Source organism: Elephantulus edwardii, unplaced genomic scaffold, assembly GCF_000299155.1.
Source record: "Elephantulus edwardii isolate Elephantulus edwardi_28Jun2011 unplaced genomic scaffold, EleEdw1.0 scaffold00079, whole genome shotgun sequence".
Classification (NCBI taxonomy): Eukaryota; Metazoa; Chordata; class Mammalia; order Macroscelidea; family Macroscelididae; genus Elephantulus; species Elephantulus edwardii.
Window position 1 is genome coordinate 5,239,051 of NW_006399829.1, and position 6,897 is coordinate 5,245,947.

The window sequence follows — 6,897 nt, forward strand, 5'->3', positions numbered from 1 at the left end:
TCTCCTATGTTAGTCCTGCTTTATAATAATTATGTTTTTCAGTCTTAATCCTTTTTGTGACTGAGCTATTTCTCTCAGTATAATATCCTTCAGGGTGGCACATGTTATGTAATGTTATATGACTTCATTGTTTTTTCAGTGCTGTGTAGTATTCATTATGTTGACTATATTATAGTTTTTCAACCCATTCATTGGTTGATGGGCCCTTGGGTTACTTTCATCTCTGTGCTATTGTGAATAATGCAGCAATTAACATGAGTTTGTATATATCTGTTTGGATGGTGCTTCTGGTTTCTTTAGTGTATATTCCCAGTAGTAGAACTTCTGCATCAAGTGGTATTTTTATTTCCAACATTTTTTATTATCTCCCATAGTGGTTGCTCCATTCTACACTCCCACCAGCAGTGAATAAGGGTTTCAGTCTTAGTTCACAAAAAATACCAAACTGTAGAAAGAAGCAACACTTAAGAAATTTCTTGAATTAGCATCTGGTGTATCGGGTGGGAAGGCAGAGGAGGGTGTTTGGAGCAATGCAGAGACATCCTGGTTGGTCAGAGAGGTTGGATATCATTGGTAATCATGGTTGGCTTCTAAACACTGGTAGCAAGAAGACTTCTGATTTGTAATCTTAGGTAAATGATAGATAAATGAAAAATATCTGTAATCAAACACTAAGATTAATAAATAGCACTTCAAAACTAAGTGCATGAGGGCTATGTTTGCAACAAAAGAAAGCATCCAGTGTTTTTCTTCCCACAGCTGGCTTGCAGTGATGCTCTCATAGCCTTTTAAAAATCCTCCCTCACTTCACCTTTGGTCTTTGCTGAACACTCTAGGTACCCAAAAGCATCAAGCTTGTTTTCCAAGTCTCCGCCTTCTTTGGGTTTTCTGGCCCCTGCTTCATCTTGGCTAGCTCCTGCCTTGTGTGCTCATCATTCCAAATATGCCTCTTGCTCCCAACCAGGATGATGGGCACTTTGGGACTGAAATGTTTGAATTCTGGAGTTCATTTTTTTTGGGGATGTTTTCTAGATCAGCAGGATTGTCACTGGAGAATCAAATCAGTATAACATGAGTGTCCAGGTAGGAGTAGGGCTTCGGGTCATCATAATCTTTCTGTCCAGCTGTGTCTCACAAAGCCAATTCAAGCTAATTTCTGTCCTCTTCGATATTGGTCACATAGTCCTCAAATAGGCAAATACACCTCAGGGAACTGGCCCTTTCTGAGGTCTATGAGCAAGCAAGTCTTGCCCCAAGCTCTGCCACCAACAATCTCAAGTTACATTGGTCCTGATGGCTGCTAGGTACTTTGTAGAACATCTGCCATACAAGCCTGTGTTTCTTGCAACACATTTGTAAGTGATGACAGCCGTCATGAAGAAGCCTATAATTGTGAATGAGCTAACTCAGTATTATAAGGACAAATGCTTCATAAGACCAATAAAAGGATACTAACAAGATATGTACAAAAGTACAAAGGGGTAAGGTGAGGGAGGAAAAGACCTGAGGGTGGGGAGGGAGAGATATCACAGAGTCACAGAGTTTGGTGGGTGGAGGGAGGCAGTGAAAGAATAGAAAAGATCCAATAGGGATCTGAAAAGGTGGGATAATTTTGAGGATGGATCAATGGTGATTAATTTTATAAAATACAGTGTATGGGTATCAGTGTATGAAACACAATGTGAGTAGAGGAAAGTGTGAAACACAATGTATGTAAACAAAACACAAAGTATATTAATTTTATGTAAACCACTATAAAATTTTTTTAAAGGCACTCTGGCAGTGACTCTGAGCCCACCCTCTCCATGCCAAAAATACTGCCCCTCAAAGCACAAGCTCCCAGAGGCAGTGACTGTGGACGAACAAGAGAACTGAAGGGGGATAGCGAGTAGGAAACACCAACAGTGACCTTATACAATATTTAGTCTTTTTGTGACTGACTGATTTACTCAGCATGTCCTCCAGAAGCAGTCATGTTCTGTACTGTTTCATGAATTCTTCACTGTTGTCTAATATTACATAACACTCCACTGGGTAAAAATATCAGTTTCTCTAGTCCATTGATTGATGGGCACCGGAGTTGTTTTCTTTTCTTTCCTAGTGTGACTAAAGCTGAAATAAACATGAATGAGCATATTGCAACTGTTCACATTGCAGCTCTTATTTCATTGAGGAATTTACGTGATGGTGGAATAGCTACAGCAAACGCTACTTCTATTTTCAACTTCTTAAGGAAATATCAAACTGCTTTCCATAGTGGTTGCACCATTTTACAGTCCCACCACCAGTATATATGAGTTCTAAAATCACCACTCTCTTGCTAATATTTGTTGCTTGCTATTTTATTGAGTTGTGATGCAGAAGGTCAAATACTGTAGTATTCAGTATAGATTGAGACTTAACATCAAGTAGACAGAATTCTCCCCACTGGGTCAATTGGCAGCATCATGATAGATGGAGAAGAGATCGAGACTGTTAACAATTTCCTCTTACTTGGCTCCACAATCACCACTCTTGGCACCAGGAGTCAGGAAATCAAAAGACAAATCACATTGGGGAAGTCTGTTTTCAGGAATCTCTCCAAAGTGCTAAAGAATGATGATGTCAGTCTAGAAATTAAGGCACACCTGATCCAGGCCATGGTCTTCATGATTATTTGGTATGCATTAGAGAATTGGACAATGACTAAGGATGACAGATGGAGAATCTACACCTTTGAGGTGTGGTACTGAAGAAGAGTATTGAACATATTGTGATCAGCAAAGAGAACAAGCAAGTATGTCCTGAACCAAACTGCTCCTTGGAAGGGAGGATTTTGAAGCTCTGTCTCTCGTACTTTGGGCATGTTGCCAGGAGAGCCCAGTTCTTGAAAAAGGACATCATGTTTGGAAGAATGGAGGGTCAGTGCCGAATAGGAAGACCTTGGATCTGATGTACTGACACAGTGACTGTGGCAATGGTGTCAGGTGAGTCACAGATGGTGAAGCTGGCTCAGGATAGAGCAAAGTGCAAAGCCATTGTTCATTGACTCACAATGAGTCCTAGTCAATATGGTGGCACACAACAAAAAGTAGCAAGTGAGGGATATCTGGTAGCTTAGTGGTAAGGAGTTGTACTCCCAACTCAAAAGCATGCTGTTCAAATCCACAAGCTGCTCTGAAGGAGAAAGATGGGCAATCTCTTTCTGGTTGACTTATTGCCTCTCAAAACACAAAAGAAGGTCTGCTATGAGTTGGTTCCCACTTAATGGTACAGAGCAACAATAACTAGTAATTTTGAGCATTTCCTCATGTTGTTTGTTTCCCCCCGCCTCCCATCTATTTGATGCTTGTTGGTAAAGATTCTTTTCTTACCTTCTGCCTATTTTATATTAATACAACAATGATCCTAAAAAGTCACATATCTCTCTGAAAATCAATTTCTCCAACTGAGAAATAAAGGTAAAGGATTTACTAAGATAAAGGTATAGGATTAAAAAAACAAAATGAAACAAAAAAACCCCAACCTTTAAGGCTACAAGTTTAAATACTTTTTAAAAAATTCTTTAAGAAACAAATATTAATGTGTGATACATGACATCATGAGTTTCACAAGGTAGTAAAACCACAAAAACTATTTGGGGCACGTGGCTTGTTTTTAGGTGCCATCACATTGAACAATACTGATAGCAACCCAATGAACAAATATCTGCACCCTGCTCTATCCTGCACCATCCTCACACTTCCTGATACACATGAGCCCATTTCAGCAGTCAACATGTCAACCCACCTGGTTGAGAGCCTTCCTCTCCTTCACTTACCCTCCATCCTTCCCAGAATCATGTCCTTCAAGAACAAATCCCTCCTAGCAATGTGCCCAAAGTATGTGAGGAGAGGCTGTTCTGAGGTAAGGGATATCAAGCTTGGAAAGGTAGATTAGTTGGTAGAAGAGAAGAAGATTCTCAATGAGATGACTGGCACCATGACTACAGCAATGGGCTCAATTGTGTTAGAGATTATGAGGTTGACACACAGGGTTCTTTTGTTTATACATCTATTGTTCATAGGGTTGCTATGAGTTGTTACTCGACTTGATGGCACCTAACCACAAAATATGGTCTTAAATCAATACAAATCTACAAAGTTGTTTTAGTAGTCATTTTGAAATGTATTTAGTTGATGATAGCGTACACAATAAGATAACAGGCAATGCAAAAAGAACTAATAATGCCAAGTTCTAATGCAAGACTTAATAAAGTTTTATCAATTACAGCTCAGAGGGGAGAGCCTTGCTGTAGGAGGGACTAGTCTAGCCAGACCTAGAACATCTTGTTACAATACACACTGTCTTGCTTTTTTTGAGTTGACAAGTATCAAGGTCAAATTGGATATACAATAGGCACTTGGATGGTGTTCAGTCTTGAAACAACTGTTCTGTAGAGAACTAGTATACAACTATACATTTAAGGGGAAGCTTGAACATTTTCTTCTGCTTTTCTGTTTTCATCTGCTTTTCTCTGTTTCACACTAATAGTACATGTACACTATGGTTTTGTCTTAAGCTCTTTAAGCTAGTTGTTCATGTAGTTCCTACCTGGTGGCTGTTGTTGTATAGCATTGAATCACTTCTACTCTTAGGGACACTATAAGTCAAAGTTGAACTACCTCATAGGCATTCTTAGTCTGTAGTCATTAAGAAAGCGCAGCATGAGGCCTTTTGTCACAGGCAACAGCTGTTAAGTATAATTATTTATCTTTAGTTAGCAACTGAGCTTGTAACCATTTGTACTTTACTAAAAAATACTGGCTAGATTTTAATGCTTTGTTACTTTTTGTAAGAAAATAATACTGAAAACAATTTTGGAGACAAAAAGCAAACTCAAACAAGATAAAGTGTTTGGGAGGCTTCCGCTGACATTTAAAAATAAATTTAGTGATCTTTCCTTCACCCTGCTGTTTTTGACAAATGTGTTATGAGAAGGAATTTTACCATGCCATGGATAAAATCTACCCAGAATAGAGTGAGAATTCCCTAGTGAAATAAACTGATCTCAGGGAGTCCATAAATTATTGCTGAATGAAGCTAATACTTCTTATAATGTCAAAGAAAACTGAAATTTTCTTTCATGAAGGGCCTCATGTATTCTTTCCAATTGGAGTTCTAGGCAATCAAATGTAGAAGACTTTTGATAGAGATGTTAATGTTATGTAAACCATGTGAGATGCATTGACACAGTAACTGGGACAATGGGGGTTGGTGTGTGGAAATTAGTGAGTCTGGCTCAGGACGGGAGGCTTCAGAGCTGCTGTACATAGGGTCGCTATGGGTTGCAGGCAAGTCGAGGCACATAACAATAACAACAACAAATCATTTGATTTGTAGTATTTTTATAATAAAAATGCTGAACTTCAAAAGAACTCACTACCGTGGAGTTGATTTCTACTCATAAAGACTCTCCATTTGGTTTCCAAGACTGGGAAACACAGTAGAAAGAAACTGCTCGTCTTTCTCAAGAGATGTGTAGCTTATACGTTAGCACAACAAATCTCTATAGACTGCCCCCAGAATTGTAAGGAGAGGGAAGGCATTATTCCACAAGGGTATTTATCATTAGCTAAGACAATTTTTATAACTTATTTTCACCATCAAATTAGCCTTTTTCATTATACTGTCTGTAAGTCATCTTATGACTTATAAAACCATATAGCTTTTTATCGATATATTATTTTTTTAAAATGGAGCAAACAACAACAATAAAATAAAAGTATAGCCATCTCCTCATTGAGACCCAGAGAACACAATACAACTGCCACATAAGGTTTCCAAGGCTATAAATATTTATAGAAGCAAACTATAATATGTTTTGTCCATGGAACATTTGGTGGGTTTAAACTGTTAATTACTGTGTCAGTTTAATTCATTGCAATGAGGAGTCTCTGAAAAAAATTGGAAGTTACTTGAGTTAGGCAAATCTTATCTCAGTACTAATAGCAAAGTTCAACAAGAAAGCAAACATCAATTTCAGGTGAGGCTGTGGAGTGAAACTCTCATATACTGCTGGTGGGAATACAAATCAGTGACACACTACAGAAAGCTGTTTGACATTTGCTTAGAAAGATGGAAATAGAAATATCATTTGATCCAACAATCTCACGATTAGGGATATATCCCCAAGAGATAAGAGCAGAAACACAAACTAACCTAAACCAACGCGGTTTGTAGCAGCATTATTTACAATAAAAAAGAGCTGCAAACAACGCTAATGTCCATCAATGGACAAATAGCTAAAGAAACTATAGTACATTCATATAACAGAGTATTATGCATTGCTAAAATCTAGTCAAGAAATCATGAAATATTGTACAATATGGATGAATAAAACAACGGATTTTGGAAGTGACAGAAACCAGTCCCCAAAATGTAATTACGATGTGAATGAAGGATAGTGTGAAATACAATGTATATGAACTTTGTACGCAAAACAGTAGAAATTATGTTTTTAAATGCATTATAGCATTGATTATTATGTGCTGTCAAGGTAGAACCAACTTGTAGTGACCCTCTAGTAGGTTTTCAAGGGCAGTAAATTGCACAGAAGATGATTGCCCATCTTTCTGTCACAGAGCAGATGGTAGATTTGAACAATGTGCCTTTGGATTTACAGTGCAACTTTTTATCACTAAGCCATCAGAGCTCCCTTATAGTGCAAGATTACTATTATAAGAAAGTTACTGGAAAGTTTTCATATAAGTAGAATCAATCTTTGAGGGCAGATAAGAGAGGAGAAGGGAGAAAAAGAAGGAAATAGACAACCTAGGTGAAGGAAAAAACAATGCATAATAAAGGGCTTATTGTTGTTGTTGTTGTTATGTGCCGTCGTTTGCGACTCATAGTAACCCTATGTACAACAGCCCTAAA

General features: G+C 38.0%; 1 pseudogene; it reads right to left on the reverse strand.

The window, feature by feature from the left end:
* Window positions 1-713: 713 nt before the first annotated feature.
* Window positions 714-6,897, reverse strand: part of LOC102849105 — a 34,961-nt pseudogene continuing 28,777 nt past the window's right edge.